Genomic DNA, 19,121 nt, shown 5'->3' with positions numbered 1-19,121 from the left:
TATAAGGGAATAGACAATTGGACATTCACAAGCATTCAAATATCGATATTACTCACAGTGATCGGCTTGTGGACTTGCCCTGGAGCTTGACCCTACACGTTTCATGAACACAAAAGGGTCATTAACAGTTCAATCCGTTCTTTAATTCACATATTCCTCTTTAGGCTTTATTATTATCTCATTAACTCATTTACAATGCTTAACATATGCCTAAGAGTGCTTGCAAGTGAAAGAGAACGGAAAACAGAACACAAAATGCAAAAACAGGATTTCAGAAAATAGGGTCCCCGCTCGAGCGTGGACTTCCCCGCTCGAGCGGGCCCTTAGGTCTGCGAAAGTACTGGTTGCCTTCTATTCCAGCTCGAGCGTGAACTCGACCGCTCGAGCGAACTGCCTATCTACGTAGCTCTCCGCTCGAGCGTCAACTTCCCCGCTCGAGCGGGAACCATGTCTGCAGAAAATGCTGGGAGCTCGATTTCTTCGCTCGAGCGTCACTTAACCCGCTCGAGCGGACATAAAAAATCTGGGTTTTCCAGATTGAGTTCTTGAGCTTCATCTCGACATTCAAAGGCTCTAAATGCATGATTTCAGCCCAAACTTCACATAATCATATACTAACATGGTACAAACATAGAATTACAACATCTTGAAGCTCAATTTCATAATTTATTTACATGCATGGCTCATTTTCCACCAACTCATTACCAATGTAACCATTTCATGCATTCAAAGCTCATATCTTCTCAATTTGTACATGCATGTGATGGATTAGCCACATTCTCAACTTAGATAACACAAATGGTGATCAAGACATGAGTTTCCTTTAATATTTCACATGGGTTATACACATTTGTGCTCAAACATGCAAATTTCAAAGTATTTCTTACATGCATGCACATATTAAGCTTCAATTCAACAAACACAACTCAACTTCATTACAATCTTGTTCTTGATCACCAAGATAGCTTGGACATGCACAAAATTACAATTATAATCCAAGAATCACTCACCTAGGAGCTTGATCCTCACAATCTATGATCAAATCTTGAATTAGACTTCCAATCTCCAAGTTTCAAGACCAAAGTTGCATAATCCCTCTTTCTCCCTCCCTATAGTCGGCTCTCTCTCTCAAATTGAGTTCAAGAATCAGCCAAAATAAGCTAAGGGAGAGAAATAAGGTGTAGTGCTCAAATATATTAAGTCCCACTAAGTCAATATAATAATATAAAATAATGGGGTACTTAATTTATCATTTCAATCAGTTTAAATTGACCAGAATCAATTTCCAATTAAATTTCACCGTAGGCTCTAAAAATTATGCCAACCACAATGGCGTAATCGATTTCGGGTTCTGTGGCCGATAAGGCCCTCAATTAAATTTCCAAAGCTGATTATTCAAACAGATATTCCTACGGTGAACAGATAGAACTTCAAACCACATATTTCACATAATGGCACACCAAATCATATCAAACATATAATCAAATTCATATCAAGGGCCAATTAACGCATAGTTCAAATTTTCTAAATAATTTACTGAAGATTTACTAGGAATTTACTGAGTAATTAATTGAGAATTTACTGAATAATTTATGCAATATTTCTTGGGAATTTAATTAGTAATTTATTGAGATTTTACTAAATAATTTACAGGGAATTTATTGAGAATTTTCTAAGTAATTTATTTCATAATTTTCATGGAATTTATTGAGTAATTTGTTGAGAATTTACTAAGTAATTTGCCGAGCAATTTAGTGGGAATTTACGGAGTGATTTACTCGGAATTTACTTAGTAATTTACCTGGCAATTTACTTGGTAATGGTTTGATTAATTTATTGAGAATTCAATGAGTAATTTACTGAGATTTTATTGAGTAATTTACCGTGAAATTATGAAAAATTTAGTTCAAATTTTCTAAATAATTTACTGAGGATTTACTAGGAATTTACTGAGTAATTAATTGAGAATTTACTGAATAATTTTCTGAGAATTTCTTGGGAATTTAATTAGTAATTTACTGAGAATTTACTAAGTAATTTACTGAGAATTTGCTGAGAATTAACTGGGAACTTATTAAGAATTTTCTAAGTAATTTACTTCATAATTTACTGAGAATTTTTCGGGAATTTACTGAGTAATTTAATGAGAATTTATTGGGTAATTTACCGAGTAATTTACTGGGAATTTACTGAGTGATTTACTCGGAATTTACTGAGTAATTTACTTAACAATTTACTGGGCAATGTTCTGAGTAAGTTACTGAGAATTCAATGAGTAATTTACTGAGATTTTATTGAGTAATGTAACGTGAAATTATGAACAAATTTGCTTCGAATTTTCTAAATAATTTACTGAGGATTTACTAGGAATTTACTGACTAATTAATTAAGAATTTACTGAATAATCTACTGAGAATTTCTTGGGAATTTAGTTGGTAATTTACTGAGATTTTGCCAAACAATTTACTGGGAATTTATTGAGAATTTTCTAAGTAATTTACTTCATAATTTTCTGGGAATTTACTGAGTAATTTGTTGAGAATTTACTAAGTTATTTACCGAGTAATTTAGTGGGAATTTACTGAGTGATTTACTCAGAATTTATTTAGTAATTTACCTAGCAATTTACTAGGTAATGTTCTGGGTAATTTACTGAGAATTCAATGAGTAATTTACTGATATTTTATTGAGTAATTTAACGTGAAATTATGAAAAATTTACTTCGAATTTCCTAAATAATTTACTGAGGATTTACTAGGAATTTACTAAGTAATTAATTGAAAATTTACTGAATAATTTACTTAGAATTTCTTGGGAATTTAATTAGTAATTTTCTGAGATTTTACTAAGTAATTTACTAAGAGTTTACTCGGAATTTATTGATAACTTTCTAAGTAATTTACTCCATAATTTACAGAGAATTTTCTGGGAATTTACTGAATAATTTGATGAGAATTTACTTTGTAATTTACCGAGTAATTTACTGAGTGATTTACTCGGAATTTACTTAGCAATTTACAGGGTAATGTTCTGAGTAATTTACTGAGAATTCAATGAGTAATTTACTGTGGTTTTATTGAGTAATTTAACGTGAAATTATGAAAAATTTACTTCGAATTTTCTAAATAATTTACAGAGGATTTATTAGGAATTTACTAAGTAATTAATTGAAAATTTACTGAATAATGTAATGAGAATTTGTTGGGAATTTAATTGGTAATTTACTGAGATTTTGCTAAGTAATTTACTAAGATTTTACTTGGAATTTATTGAGAATTTTCTAAGTAATTTACTTCATAATTTACTGAGTAATCTGATGAGAATTTACTGAGTAATTTATCGGGTAATTTACTGCGAATTTACTTAGTGATTTACTCGGAATTTACTTCGAAATTTACTTAGCAATTTACTAGGTAATGTTTTGTGTAATTTACTGAGAATTCCATGAGTAATTTACTGAGATTTTATTGAGCAATTTAACGTGAAATTATGAAAAATTTACTTTGAATTTTCTAAATAATTTACTGACGATTTACTAGGAATTTACTGAGTAATTGATTGAGGATTTATTGAATAATTTACTGAGAATTTCTCGAGAATTTAATTAGTAATGTACTAAGATTTTACTAAGTAATTTACTGAGATTTTACTGGGAATTTTTTGTGAATTTTCTAAGTAATTTACTTTATAATTTGCTAAGAATTTTCTCAGAATTTGCAGAGTAATTTGACGAGAATTTACAGAGTAATTTACCGAGTAATTTATTGGGAATTTACTAAGTGCATTACTCAGAATTTAATTCTAATTTACTAAGCAATTTACTGGTTAATGTTCTGAGTAATTTACTCAGAATTCAATGAGTTATTTACTGAGATTTTATTGAGTAATTTTACGTGAAATTATGAAAAATTTACTTCGAATTTTCTAAATAATTTACTAAGGATTTACTAGGAATTTACTGAGTAATTAATTGAGAATTTATTGAATAATTTACTGAGAATTTCATGAGAATTTAATTAGTAATTTACTGAGAATTTACTGGGAATTTATTAAAAATTTTCTAAGTAATTTACTTCATAATTTACTGAGAATACTAGGAATTTTCTGAGTAATTTGATGAGAATTTCCAGTGTAATTTACCAAGTAATTTACTGGGAATTTACTGAGTGATTTACTCGGAATTTACTTAGTAATTTACTAAGCAATTTACTGGGTAATGTTCTGAGTAATTTACTGAGAATTCAATGAGTAATTTACTGTGATTTTATTGAGTAATTTAACGTGAAATTATGAAAAATTTACTTCGAATTTTCTAAATAATTTACTGAGCATTTTCTAGGAATTTACTGAGTAATTAACTGAGAATTTACTGAATAATTTACTAAGAATTTCTTGGGAATTTAATTAGTAATTTACTGGGATTTCACTAAGTAATTTACTGAGAATTTACTGGGAATTTATTGAGAATTTTCTAAGTAATTTACTTCATAATTTACTGAGAATTTTCTGGAAATTTACTAAGTAATTTGATGAGAATTTACTGAGTAATTTACTTGGAATTTACTGAGTGATTTACTCGGAATTTACTTAGTAATTTACTTAGCAATTTGCTGGGCAATGTTCTGAGTAATTTACTGAGAATTCAATGAGTAATTTACTGAGATTTTATTGAGTAATTTACCGTGAAATTACGAAAAATTTACTTCAAATTTTCTAAATAATTTACTGTGGATTTACTAGGAATTTACTGAGTAATTAATTGAGAATTTCCTGAATAATTTACTGAGAATTTATTGGGAATTTAATTAGTAATTTACTGAGATTTTACTAAGTAATTTACTGAGAATTTACTGGGAGTTTATTGAGAATTTTCTAAGTAATTTACTTCATAATTTTCTTAGAATTTACTGAGTAATTTGATGAGAATTTAAAGAGTACTTTACCGAGTAATTTACTGAGTGATTTACTCGGAATTTACTTAGTAATTTACTTTGAAATTTACTGGGTAATGCTCTGAGTAATTTTCTGAGAATTCAATGAGTAATTTACTGAGACTTTATTGAGTAATTTACCGTGAGATTATGAAAAATTTACTTCGAATTTTCTAAATAATTAATGAGGGTTTACTAGGAATTTTACTGAGTAATTAATTGAGAATTTCCGAAATAATTTACTGAGAATTTATTGGAATTTAATTAGTAATTTACTGAGATTCTACTAAGTAATTTACTGAGAATTTACTAGGAATTTATTGAGAATTTTCTAAGTAATTTACTTCATAATTTACTGAGAATTTTCTGGAAATTTACTGAGTACTTTGATGAAAATTTACTGAGTAATTTACCGACTAATTTACTGAAAATTTACTGAGTGATTTACTCGGAATTTACTTAGTAATTTACTTAGCAATTTACTGGGTAATGATCTGATTAATTTACTGAGAATTCAATGAGTAATTTACGTAGATTTTATTGAATAATTTAACGTGAAATTTTGAAAATTTTACTTCGAATTTTCTAAATTTACTGAGGATTTATTGAGTAATTAATTGAGAATTTACTGAATAATTTACTGAGAATTTCTTGGGAATTTAATTAGTAATTTACTTAGATTTTACTAAGTAATTTACTGAGAATTTACTAGGAAGTTATTGAGAATTTTCTAAGTAATTTACTTCTTAATTTACTGAGAATTTACTGGGAATTTACTGAGTAATTTGATGAGAATTTAGTGAGTAATTTTTCGAGTAATTTACTGAGTGATTTACTCGGAATTTACTAAGTAATTTGCTTAGCAATTTGCTGGGTAATGTTCGGAGTAATTTACTGTGATTTTATTGAGTAATTTAACGTGAAATTATGAAAAATTTACTTCGAATTTTCTAAATAATTTACTGAGGATTTACTAGGAACTTACTGAGTAATTAATTGAGAATTTACTGAATAATTTATTGAGAATTTCTTGGGAATTTAATTAGTAATTTACTGAGATTTTACTAAGTAATTTACTGAGAATTTATTGGGAATTTACTGCGTAATTTGATGAGAATTTACTGAGTAATTTACTTGTAATTTACTGAGTGATTTACTCAGAATTTACTTAGTAATTTACTTAGCAATTTACTGGGTAATGTTCTGAGTAATTTTCTGAGAATTCAATGAGTAATTTATTGAGATTTTATTGAGTAATTTATCGTGAAATTATGAAAAATTTACTTCGAATTTTCTAAATTATTTACTAAGGATTTACTAGGAATTTACTAAGTAATTAATTGAGAATTTCTTGAATAATTTACTTAGAATTTATGGGGAATGTAATTAGTAATTTACTGAGATTTTACTAAGTAATTTACTGAGAATTTACTCAGAATTTATTGAGAATTTTCTAAGTAATTTAGTACATAATTTACTGAGAATTTTCTGGGAATTTACTGAGTAATTTGATGAGAATTTAGTGAGTGATTTACTTGGAATTTACTTAGTAATTTACTTAGCAATTTGCGGGGTTATGTTCTGAGTAATTTATTGAGAATTCAATGAGTAATTTACTGAGATTTTATTGAGTAATTTACCGTGAAATTACGAAAAATTTACTTCAAATTTTCTAAATAATTTACTGTGGATTTACTAGGAATTTACTGAGTAATTAATTGAGAATTTCCTGAATAATTTACTGAGAATTTATTGGGAATTTTATTAGTAATTTACTGAGATTTTACTAAGTAATTTACTGAGAATTTACTGGGAGTTTATTGAGAATTTTCTAAGTAATTTACTTCATAATTTACTGAGAATTTTCTTAGAATTTACTGAGTAATTTGATGAAAATTTACAGAGTAATTTACCGAGTAATTTACTGAGTGATTTACTCGGAATTTACTTAGTAATTTACTTTGAAATTTACTGGGTAATGCTCTGAGTAATTTTCTGAGAATTCAATGAGTAATTTACTGAGACTTTATTGAGTAATTTACCGTGAGATTATGAAAAATTTACTTCGAATTTTCTAAATAATTACTGAGGGTTTACTAGGAATTTTACTGAGTAATTAATTGAGAATTTCCGAAATAATTTACTGAGAATTTATTGGGAATTTACTGAGTGATTTACTCGAATTCTACTAAGTAATTTACTGAGAATTTACTGGGAATTTATTGAGAATTTTCTAAGTAATTTACTTCATAATTTACTGAGAATTTTCTGGAAATTTACTGAGTACTTTGATGAAAATTTACTGAGTAATTTACCGACTAATTTACTGAGAATTTACTGAGTGATTTACTCGGAATTTACTTAGTAATTTACTTAGCAATTTACTGGGTAATGATCTGAGTAATTTACTGAGAATTCAATGAGTAATTTACGTAGATTTTATTGAATAATTTAACGTGAAATTTTGAAAATTTTACTTCGAATTTGCTAAATAATTTACTGAGGATTTACTGAGTAATTAATTGAGAATTTACTGAATAATTTACTGAGAATTTCTTGGGAATTTAATTAGTAATTTACTGAGATTTTACTAATTAATTTACTGAGAATTTACTAGGAAGTTATTGAGAATTTTCTAAGTAATTTACTTCTTAATTTACTGAGAATTTACTGAGTAATTTGATGAGAATTTAGTGAGTAATTTTTCGAGTAATTTACTGAGTGATTTACTCGGAATTTACTACGTAATTTGCTTAGCAATTTACTGGGTAATGTTCGGAGTAATTTACTGTGATTTTATTGAGTAATTTAACGTGAAATTATGAAAAATTTACTTCGAATTTTCTAAATAATTTACTGAGGATTTACTAGGAACTTACTGAGTAATTAATTGAGAATTTACTGAATAATTTATTGAGAATTTCTTGGGAATTTAATTAGTAATTTACTGAGATTTTACTAAGTAATTTACTGAGAATTTATTGGGAATTTACTGCGTAATTTGATGAGAATTTACTGGGTAATTTACTTGTAATTTACTGAGTGATTTACTCAGAATTTACTTAGTAATTTACTTTGCAATTTACTGGGTAATGTTCTGAGTAATTTTTCTGAGAATTCAATGAGTAATTTACTGAGATTTTATTGAGTAATTTACAGTGAAATTATCAAAAATTTACTACAAATTTTCTAAATAATTTACTGAGGATTTACTAGGAATTTACTAAGTAATTAATTAAGAATTTCTTGAATAATTTACTGAGAATTTATGGGGAATGTAATTAGTAATTTACTGAGAATTTACTCAGAATTTATTGAGAATTTTCGAAGTAATTTACTACATAATTTACTGATAATTTTCTGGGAATTTACTGAGTAATTTGATGAGAATTTACTGAGTAATTTACCGAGTAATTTACTGGGAATTTACTGAGTGATTTACTTGGAATTTACTTAGTAATTTACTTAGCAATTTGCTGGGTTATGTTCTGAGTAATTTATTGAGAATTCAATGAGTAATTTACTGAGATTTTATTGAGTAATTTACCGTGAAATTACGAAAAATTTACTTCAAATTTTCTAAATAATTTACTGTGGATTTACTAGGAATTTACTGAGTAATTAATTGAGAATTTCCTGAATAATTTACTGAGAATTTATTGGGAATTTTATTAGTAATTTACTGAGATTTTACTAAGTAATTTACAGAGAATTTTCTGGGAGTTTATTGAGAATTTTCTAAGTAATTTACTTCATAATTTACTGAGAATTTTCTTAGAATTTACTGAGTAATTTGATGAGAATTTACAGAGTAATTTACTGAGTGATTTACTCGGAATTTACTTAGTAATTTACTTTGAAATTTACTGGGTAATGCTCTGAGTAATTTTCTGAGAATTCAATGAGTAATTTACTGAGACTTTATTGAGTAATATGCCGTGAGATTATGAAAAATTTACTTCGAATTTTCTAAATAATTACTGAGGGTTTACTAGGAATTTTACTGAGTAATTAATTGAGAATTTCTGAAATAATTTACTGAGAATTTATTGGGAATTTAATTAGTAATTTACTGAGATTCTACTAAGTAATTTACTGAGAATTTACTGGGAATTTATTGAGAATTTTCTAAGTAATTTACTTCATAATTTACTGAGAATTTTCTGGAAATTTACTGAGTACTTTGATGAAAATTTACTGAGTAATTTACTGAGAATTTACTGAGTGATTTACTCGGAATTTACTTAGTAATTTACTTAGCAATTTACTGGGTAATGATCTGAGTAATTTACTGAGAATTCAATGAGTAATTTACGTAGATTTTATTGAATAATTTAACGTGAAATTTTGAAAATTTTACTTCGAATTTTCTAAATAATTTACTGAGGATTTATTGAGTAATTAATTGAGAATTTACTGAATAATTTACTGAGATTTTACTAAGTAATTTACTGAGAATTTACTAGGAAGTTATTGAGAATTTTCTAAGTAATTTACTTCTTAATTTACTGAGAATTTACTGAGTAATTTGATGAGAATTTAGTGAGTAATTTTTCGAGTAATTTACTGAGTGATTTACTCGGAATTTACTAAGTAATTTGCTTAGCAATTTACTGGGTAATGTTCGGAGTAATTTACTGTGATTTTATTGAGTAATTTAACGTGAAATTATGAAAAATTTACTTCGAATTTTCTAAATAATTTACTGAGGATTTACTTGGAACTTACTGAGTAATTAATTGAGAATTTACTAAATAATTTGTTGAGAATTTCTTGGGAATTTAATTAGTAATTTACTGAGATTTTACTAAGTAATTTACTGAGAATTTATTGGGAATTTACTGCGTAATTTGATGAGAATTTACTGAGTAATTTACTTGTAATTTACTGAGTGATTTACTCAGAATTTACTTAGTAATTTACTTTGCAATTTACTGGGTAATGTTCTGAGTAATTTTTCTGAGAATTCAATGAGTAATTTACTGAGATTTTATTGAGTAATTTACCGTGAAATTATGAAAAATTTACTACAAATTTTCTAAATAATTTACTGAGGATTTACTAGGAATTTACTAAGTAATTAATTAAGAATTTCTTGAATAATTTACTGAGAATTTATGGGGAATGTAATTAGTAATTTACTGAGAATTTACTCAGAATTTATTGAGAATTTTCGAAGTAATTTACTACATAATTTACTGAGAATTTTCTGGGAATTTACTAAGTAATTTGATGAGAATTTACTGAGTAATTTACCGAGTAATTTACTGGGAATTTACTGAGTGATTTACTTGGAATTTACTTAGTAATTTACTTAGCAATTTGCTGGGTTATGTTCTGAGTAATTTATTGAGAATTCAATGAGTAATTTACTGAGATTTTATTGAGTAATTTACCGTGAAATTACGAAAAATTTACTTCAAATTTTCTAAATAATTTACTGTGGATTTACTAGGAATTTACTAGGTAATTAATTGAGAATTTCCTGAATAATTTACTGAGAATTTATTGGGAATTTTATTAGTAATTTACTGAGATTTTACTAAGTAATTTACTGAGAATTTACTGGGAGTTTATTGAGAATTTTCTAAGTAATTTACTTCATAATTTACTGAGAATTTTCTTAGAATTTACTGAGTAATTTGATGAGAATTTACAGAGTAATTTACCGAGTAATTTACTGAGTGATTTACTCGGAATTTACTTAGTAATTTACTTTGAAATTTACTGGGTAATGCTCTGAGTAATTTTCTGAGAATTCAATGAGTAATTTTCTGAGACTTTATTGAGTAATTTACCGTGAGATTATGAAAAATTTACTTCGAATTTTCTAAATAATTACTGAGGGTTTACTAGGAATTTTACTGAGTAATTAATTGAGAATTTCCGAAATAATTTACTGAGAATTTATTGGGAATTTAATTAGTAATTTACTGAGATTCTACTAAGTAATTTACTGAGAATTTTCTAAGTAATTTACTTCATAATTTACTGAGAATTTTCTGGAAATTTACTGAGTAATTTACCGACTAATTTACTGAGAATTTACTGAGTGATTTACTCGGAATTTACTTAGTAATTTACTTAGCAATTTACTGGGTAATGATCTGAGTAATTTACTGAGAATTCAATGAGTAATTTACGTAGATTTTATTGAATAATTTAACGTGAAATTTTGAAAATTTTACTTCGAATTTTCTAAATAATTTACTGAGGATTTACTGAGTAATTAATTGAGAATTTACTGAATAATTTACTGAGAATTTCTTGGGAATTTAATTAGTAATTTACTGAGATTTTACTAAGTAATTTACTGAGAATTTACTTGGAAGTTATGGAGAATTTTCTAAGTAATTTACTTCTTAATTTACTGAGAATTTACTAGGAATTTACTGAGTAATTTGATCAGAATTTAGTGAGTAATTTTTCGAGTAATTTTCTAAGTGATTTACTCGGAATTTACTAAGTAATTTGCTTAGCAATTTACTGGGTAATGTTCGGAGTAATTTACTGTGATTTTATTCAGTAATTTAACGTGAAATTATGAAAAATTTACTTCGAATTTTCTAAATAATTTACTGAGGATTTACTAGGAACTTACTGAGTAATTAATTGAGAATTTACTGAATAATTTATTGAGAATTTCTTGGGAATTTAATTAGTAATTTACTGAGATTTTACTAAGTAATTTACTGAGAATTTATTGGGAATTTACTGCGTAATTTGATGAGAATTTACTGAGTAATTTACTTGTAATTTACTGAGTGATTTACTTAGAATTTACTTAGTAATTTACTTTGCAATTTACTGGGTAATGTTCTGAGTAATTTTTCTGAGAATTCAATGAGTAATTTACTGAGATTTTATTGAGTAATTTACCGTGAAATTATGAAAAATTTACTACAAATTTTCTAAATAATTTACTGAGGATTTACTAGGAATTTACTAAGTAATTAATTAAGAATTTCTTGAATAATTTACTGAGAATTTATGGGGAATGTAATTAGTAATTTACTGAGATTTTACTAAGTAATTTACTGAGAATTTACTCAGAATTTATTGAGAATTTTCGAAGTAATTTACTACATAATTTACTGAGAATTTTCTGGGAATTTACTGAGTAATTTGATGAGAATTTACTGAGTAATTTACCGAGTAATTTACTGGGAATTTACTGAGTGATTTGCTTGGAATTTACTTAGTAATTTACTTAGCAATTTGCTGGGTTATGTTCTGAGTAATTTATTGAGAATTCAATGAGTAATTTACTGAGATTTTATTGAGTAATTTACCGTGAAATTACGAAAAATTTACTTCAAATTTTCTAAATAATTTACTGTAGATTTACTAGGAATTTACTGAGTAATTAATTGAGAATTTCCTGAATAATTTATTGAGAATTTATTGGGAATTTTATTAGTAATTTACTGAGATTTTACTAAGTAATTTACTGAGAATTTACTGGGAGTTTATTGAGAATTTTCTAAGTAATTTACTTCATAATTTACTGAGAATTTTCTTGGAATTTACTGAGTAATTTGATGAGAATTTACAGAGTACTTTATCGAGTAATTTACTGAGTGATTTACTCGGAATTTACTTAGTAATTTACTTAGAAATTTACTGGTAATGCTCCGAGTAATTTGCTGAGAATTCAATGAGTAATTTACTGAGATTTTATTGAGTAATTTACCGTGCGATTATGAAAAATTTACTTTGAATTTTCTAAATAATTACTGAGGGTTTACTAGGAATTTTACTGAGTAATTAATTGAGAATTTACTGAATAATTTACTGAGAATTTATTGGGAATTTAATTAGTAATTTACTAAGATTTTACTAAGTAATTTACTGAGAATTTACTAGGAATTTTCTAAGTAATTTACTTCATAATTTACTGAGAATTTTCTGGAAATTTACTGAGTACTTTGATGAAAATTTACTAAGTATTTTACCGACTAATTTACTGAGAATTTACTGAGTGATTTACTCGGAATTTACTTAGTAATTTACTTAGCAATTTACTGGGTAATGCTCTAAGTAATTTATTGCGAATTCAATGAGTGATTTACGTAGATTTTATTGAGTAATTTAACGTGAAATTTTGAAAAATTTACTTCGAATTTTCTAAATAATTTACTGAGGATTTACTGAGTAATTAATTGAGAATTTACTGAATAATTTACTGAGACTTTCTTGGGAATTTAATTAGTAATTTACTGAGATTTTACTAAGTAATTTACTGAGAATTTACTAGGAAGTTATTGAGAATTTTTTAAGTAATTTACTTCTTAATTTACTGAGAATTTACTGGGAATTTACTGCGTAATTTGATGAGAATTTATTGAGTAATTTACTTGTAATTTACTGAGTAATTTTCTTAGCAATTTACTGGGTAATGTTCTGAGTAATTTTCTGAGAATTCAATGAGTAATTTACTGAGATTTTATTGAGTAATTTACCGTGAAGTATAGAAAAATTTACTTCGAATTTTCTAAATAATTTACTAACGATTTACTAGGAATTTACTAAGTAATTAATTGAGAATTTCCTGAATAATTTACTGAGAATTTATGGGGAATGTAATTAGTAATTTACTGAGATTTTACTAAGTAATTTACTGAGAATTTACTCATAATTTATTGAGAATTTTCTATGTAATTTACTACATAATTTACTGAGAATTTTCGGGGAATTTACTGAGTAATTTGATGAGAATTTACTGAGTAATTTACCGAGTTATTTACTGGGAATTTACTAAGTGATTTACTCGGAATTTACTTAGTAATTTACTTAGCAATTTACTGGGTAATGTTCTGAGTAATTTACTGAGAATTCAATGAGTAATTTACTGAAATTTTATTGAGTAATTTACCGTGAAATTATGAAAAATTTACTTCGAATTTTCTAAATAATTACTGAGGATTCACTAGGAATTTACTGAGTAATTAATTTAGAATTTACTAAATAATTTACTGAGAATTTCTTGGGAATTTCATTAGTAATTTACTGAGATTTTACTAAGTAATTTACTGAGAATTTACTGGGAATTTACTGCGTAATTTGATGAGAATTTACTAAGTAATTTACTTGTAATTTACTGAGTGATTTACTCAGAATTTAGTTAGTAATTTACTTAGCAATTTATTGGGTAATGTTATGAGTAATTTTCTGAGAATTCAATGAGTAATTTATTGAGATTTTATTGAGTAATTTACCGTGAAATTTTGAAAAATTTACTTCGAATTTTGTAAATAATTTACTAAGGATTTACTAGGAATTTACTAAGTAATTAATTGAGAATTTCCTGAATAATTTACTGAGAATTTATGGGGAATGTAATTAGTGAGATTTTACTAAGTAATTTACTGAGATTTTACTAAGTAATTTACTGAGAATTTACTCAGAATTTATTGAGAATTTTCTAAGTAATTTACTACATAATTTACTGAGAATTTTCTGGAAATTTACTGAGTAATTTGATGAGAATTTACTGAGTAATTTACCGAGTAATTTACTGGGAATTTACTGAGTGATTTACTTGGAATTTACTTAGTAATTTACTTAGCAATTTACTAGGTAATGTACTGAGTAATTTATTGAGAATTCAATGAGTAATTTACTGAGATTTTATTGAGTAATTTACCGTGAAATTATGAAAAATTTACTTCGAATTTTCTAAATAATAATTGAGGATTCACTAGGAATTTACTGAGTAATTAATTTAGAATTTACTAAATAATTTATTGATAATTTCTTGGGAATTTAATTAGTAATTTACTGAGAATTTACTAAGTAATTTACTGAGAATTTACTGGGAATTTATTGAGAATTTTCTAAGTAATTTAATTTATAATTTATTGAGAATTTTTTGGGAATTTACTGAGTAATTTACCGAGTGATTTACTGGGAATTTACTGAGTGATTTACTCCGAATTTACTGAGTACTTTACTTGGCAATTTACTGGCTAATGTGTTGAGTAATTTACTGAGAATTCAATGAGTAATTTACTGAGATTTTATTGAGTAATTTACCGTGAAATTATGAAAAATTTACTTCAAATTTTCTAAATAATTTACTGAGGATTTACTAGGAATTTATTGAGTAATTAATTGAGAATTTACGGAATAATTTTCTGAGAATTTCTTGGGAATTTATTTAGTAATTTACTGAGAATTTTTTGGGAATTTACTGAGTAATTTAATGAGAATTTACTGAGTAATTTACCGAGCGATTTACTGGGAATTTACTGAGTGATTTACTCCGAATTTACTGAGTACTTTACTTGGCAATTTACTGTGTAATGTGTTGAGTAATTTACTGAGAATTCAATGAGTAATTTACTGAGATTGTATTGAGTAATTTACCGTGAAATTATGAAAAATTTACTTCAAATTTTCTAAATAATTTACTGAAGATTTACTAGGAATTTATTGAGTAATTAATTGAGAATTTACGGAGTAATTTTTTGAGAATTTCCTGGGAATTTATTTAGTAATTTACTGAGAATTTACTGGGAATTTTCTAAGTAATTTACTTCATAATTTACTGAGATTTCTTCGGGAATTTAATGAGTAATTTAATGAGAATTTATTAAGTAATTTACCGAGTAATTTACTGGGAATGTGCTGAGTGATTTACTAAGAATTTATTTAGTAATTTACTTAGCAATTTACTGGGTAATGTTCTGAGTAATTTACTGAGAATTCAATGTGTAATTTACAGAGATTTTAATGCGTAATTTAACGTGAAATTATGAAAAATTTTACTTCAAATTTTCTAAATAATTTACTAAGGATTTACTAGGAATTTTCTGAGTAATTAATTTAGAATTTACTGAATGATTTACTTAGAATTTTTTGGGAATTTAGTTAGCAATTTACTGAAAATTTACTAGAAATTTATTGAGAATTTTCTGAGTAATTTACTTCATAATTTACTGAGAATTTTCTGGGAATTTAATGAGTAATTTAATGAGAATTTATTGAGTGATTTACTCAGAATTTACTGAGTAATTTACTTTGCAATTTGCTGGGTAATGTTCTGTGTAATTTACCGAGAATTCAATGAGTAATTTACTTAGATTTTATTGAGTAATTTAACGTGAAATTATGAGAAATTTACTTCGAATTTTCTAAATAATTTACTGAGGATTTATTAGGAATTTACTGAGTAATTAATTGTGAAATTTCTGAATAATTTATCGAGAATTTCTTGGAAATTTAATTAGTAATTTACTGAGGTTTTACTAAGTTATTTACTGAGAATTTATTGAGAATTTTTTAAGTAATTTTCTTTATAATTTTCTGAGAATTTACTGAGTAAATTGATGAGAATTTACTGAGGTATTTACCGAGTAATTTACTGGGAATTTACTGAGTGATTTACTTGAAATTTACTTAGTAATTTACTAAGTTATGTTCTGAGTAATTTACGAAGAATTTAATGAGTAATTTACTGTGATTTTATTGAGTAATTTAACATGAAATTATGAAAAAATTACTTCGAATTTTCTAAATAATTTACTGTGGGTTTACTAGGAATTTACTGAGTAATTAATTGAGAATTTACTGAATAATTTACTAAGAATTTCTTTTGGAATTTAACTAGTAATTTACCGAGATTTTACTAAGTAATTTACTGACAATTTACTGAGAATTTTCTAAGTAATTTACTTCATAATTTGCTGAGAATTTTCTGGGAAGTTACTGAGTAATTTACCGAGTGATTTACTGGGAATTTACTGAGTGCTTTACTCGGAATTTACTTAGTAATTTACTTAGCAATTTACTGGGTAAAGTTCTGAGTAATTTATCGAGAATTCAATGAGTAATTTAACGTGAAATTATGAAAAATTTACTTCAAATTTTCTAAATAATTTACTTAGGATTTACTAGGAATTTACGAAGTAATTAATTGAGAGTTTACTGAATAATTTACTAAGAATTTCTTGGATATTTAATTAGTAATTTACCGAGATTTTACTATGTAATTTACTAAGAATTTATTGAGAATTTTCTAAGTAATTTACTTCATAATTTTCTGAGAATTTTCTAGGAATTTACTGAGTAATTTGATAAGAATTTACCGAGTAATTTACTGGGAATTTACTGGGTAATGTTTTGAGTAATTTACTGAGAATTCAATTAGAAATTTACTGAGATTTTATTGAATAATTTACATTGAAATTATGAAAAATTTACTACAAATTTTCTAAATAATTTACTGAGGATTTACTAGGAATTTACTGAGTAATTAATTGAGAATTTACTCAATAATTTTCTGAAAATTTATTGGGAATTTAATTAGTAATTTACTGAGATTTTACTAAGTAATTTACTGAGAAGTTACTGGGAATTTATTAAGAATTTTCTAAGTAATTTACTTCATAATTTACTGTGAATTTTTTGGGAATTTATTAAGTAATTTGATGAGAATTTGCTGAGTAATTTACCGAGTAATTTACTTAGATTTACTGAGTGATTTACACAGAATTTACTTCGTAATTTACTTAGCAATTTACTGGGTAATGCTCCGAGTAATTTACTGAGAATTCAATGAGTAATTTACTGAGATTTTATTGAGTAATTTACGGTGAAATTATGAAAAATTTACTTCAAATTTTCTAAATAATTACTGAGGATTTACTAGGAATTTACTGAGTAATTAATTTAGAATTTACTGAATAATTTATTTAGAATTTTTTGGGAATTTAATTAGTAATTTATAGAGAATTTACTAAGTAATTTACTCAGAATTTATTGGGAATTTATTGAGAATTTTCTGAGTGATCTAATTTATAATTTACTGAGAATTTTCTGGGAATTTACCGAGTGATTTACTTGGAATTTACTGAGTGATTTACTCCGAGTTTACTAAGTACTTTCCTTGGCAATTTACTGGGTAATGTTTTGAGTAATTTACTGAGAATTCAATGAGTAATTTACTGAGATTTTATTGAGTAATTTACCGTGAAATGATGAAAAATATACTTCAAATTTTCTAAATAATTTACTGAGGATTTACTAGGAATTTATTGAGTGATTAATTGAGAATTTACGAAATAATTTTCTGAGAATTTCCTGGGAATTTAATTAGTAATTTACTGAGAATTTACTAGAAATTTTCTAAGTAATTTACTTCATTCTGAGAATTTTTCGGGAATTTATTGAGTAATTTAATGAGAATTTATTGAGTAATTTACCGAGTAATTTATTGGGAATTTACTGAGTGATTTACTCGGAATTTACTGAGTAATTTACTTGGCAATTTACTGGGTAATGTTCTGAGTAATTTACTGAGAATTCAACCAGTAATTTACTGCGATTTTATTGAGTAATTTACCGTGAAATTATGAAAAATTTACTTCGAATTTTCTAAATAATTTAATGAGGATTTACTAGTAATTTACTTAATAATTTATTGAGAATTTCTTGGGAATTTAATTTGTAATTTACTAAGAATTTACTGAGAATTTATTGAGAATTTTCTAAGTAATTTACTTTACAATTTACTGAGAATTTTCTGGGAATTTACTAAGTAATTTGATTTGAATTTACTGAGTAATTTAATGAGAATTTATGGAGTAATTTACTGGGTAATATTTTGAGCAATTAACTGAGAATTCAATGAGTAATTTACCGTGAAATTATGAAAAATTTACTTCGAATTTTCTAAATAATTTGCTGAGGATTTACTAGGAATTTACTGTGTAATTAATTGTGAATTTTCTGAATAATTTATTGAGAATTTCTTGGGAATTTAATTAGTAATTTACTGAGAATTCACTGGGAATTTATTGAGTATTTTCTGAGTAACTTAATTTATAATTTACTGAGAATTTTCTGGGAATTTACTGTGTAATTTTATGAGAATTTACTATGTAATTTACCAAGTGACTTACCGGGAATTTATTGAGTGATTTACTACATATTTACTGAGTACTTTACTTGGCAATTTACTGGGTAATATTTTGAGTAATTTACTGAGAATTCAATGAGTAATTTACTGAGATTTTATTGAGTAATTTACCGTGAAATTATGAAAAATTTACTTCAAATTTTCTAAATAATTTACTGAGGATTTACTAGGAATTTACTGAATAATTTACAGAGAATTTCTTGGGAATCTAATTAGTAATTTACTGAGAATTTACTGGGAATTTATTGAGAATTTTCTAAGTAATTTAC

This window comes from Camellia sinensis, chromosome 4 (genome assembly GCF_055761805.1).
Source record: "Camellia sinensis isolate YWXY chromosome 4, ASM5576180v1, whole genome shotgun sequence".
Taxonomy (NCBI): Eukaryota; Viridiplantae; Streptophyta; class Magnoliopsida; order Ericales; family Theaceae; genus Camellia; species Camellia sinensis.
The sequence above is the reverse complement of the archived record's forward strand: the minus strand, read 5'-3'. Positions refer to the sequence as shown.